This window comes from Echinops telfairi, unplaced genomic scaffold (genome assembly GCF_000313985.2).
Source record: "Echinops telfairi isolate 266 unplaced genomic scaffold, ASM31398v2 ScPeMD7_7458;HRSCAF=8496, whole genome shotgun sequence".
Classification (NCBI taxonomy): Eukaryota; Metazoa; Chordata; class Mammalia; order Afrosoricida; family Tenrecidae; genus Echinops; species Echinops telfairi.
The window spans coordinates 32,701,883-32,702,462 of record NW_022111358.1 but is presented as its reverse complement, the minus strand read 5'-3'; the positions used below and the strand labels follow the sequence as shown (position 1 = coordinate 32,702,462).

Here is a 580-nt window from a genome sequence, read left to right as displayed (position 1 = left end):
AGTAGCCGGCACTGGGCCCTGTCTCTGCAGATACTCAAAGCGTCTACTTAGAGATTGGAGCTTGACTGTGTTTCAAGACAAGATTAGCTCAGGGCCCCAGTTCCCATACTCAGTACTCAATGATACTGTGTGGCCTCTTGATCAAGTCACCCCACTTCCAGTCAACAGAGGAAGGCCACGGGCAGTGGTGGGTAGCCTGAGGAGAGTTTGACACACCCGATGACCAAGGTGCTGTGGGAATGGCTACTCTTCTACTCCTTTCCCCACCTCCAGGAACAACAGAACACTTTGTGCTCTCATCATTCACCTTGCCAGAGAGTGGATGCCAACTCAGCAGAAACACCCCTATGAGTTTCCGAGACTATCACTTTATGGGAGTAGAAAGTCCTGTCATCTTTTCTCTCTCTTGAGGTGTAGTGGGTGGTTTCGAACTGCTGACCTTGCGGATCTCGGCCCAACCCATAACCATTACATCACCGCCACCAGAGCACCTAGAATGTGTGCTAGAAGGTGAGAAGACGATCTATGGGTCCCAGTGGACCACAGGCGAACGTTGAGTCAGCTCTAAGATTGCAGACCC

General features: G+C 51.4%; 1 long non-coding RNA gene across 1 annotated transcript in view; it reads left to right on the top strand.

Moving 5' to 3' along the window:
* LOC123522743 overlaps positions 1-372 on the top strand; it is a 2,376-nt gene extending 2,004 nt beyond the window's left edge. The window contains exon 3 of the long non-coding RNA XR_006680963.1: positions 274-372. This is a non-coding gene — a long non-coding RNA (uncharacterized LOC123522743). The remainder of the gene's footprint in view (positions 1-273) is intronic.
* The last annotated feature ends 208 nt before the right edge of the window (positions 373-580 follow it).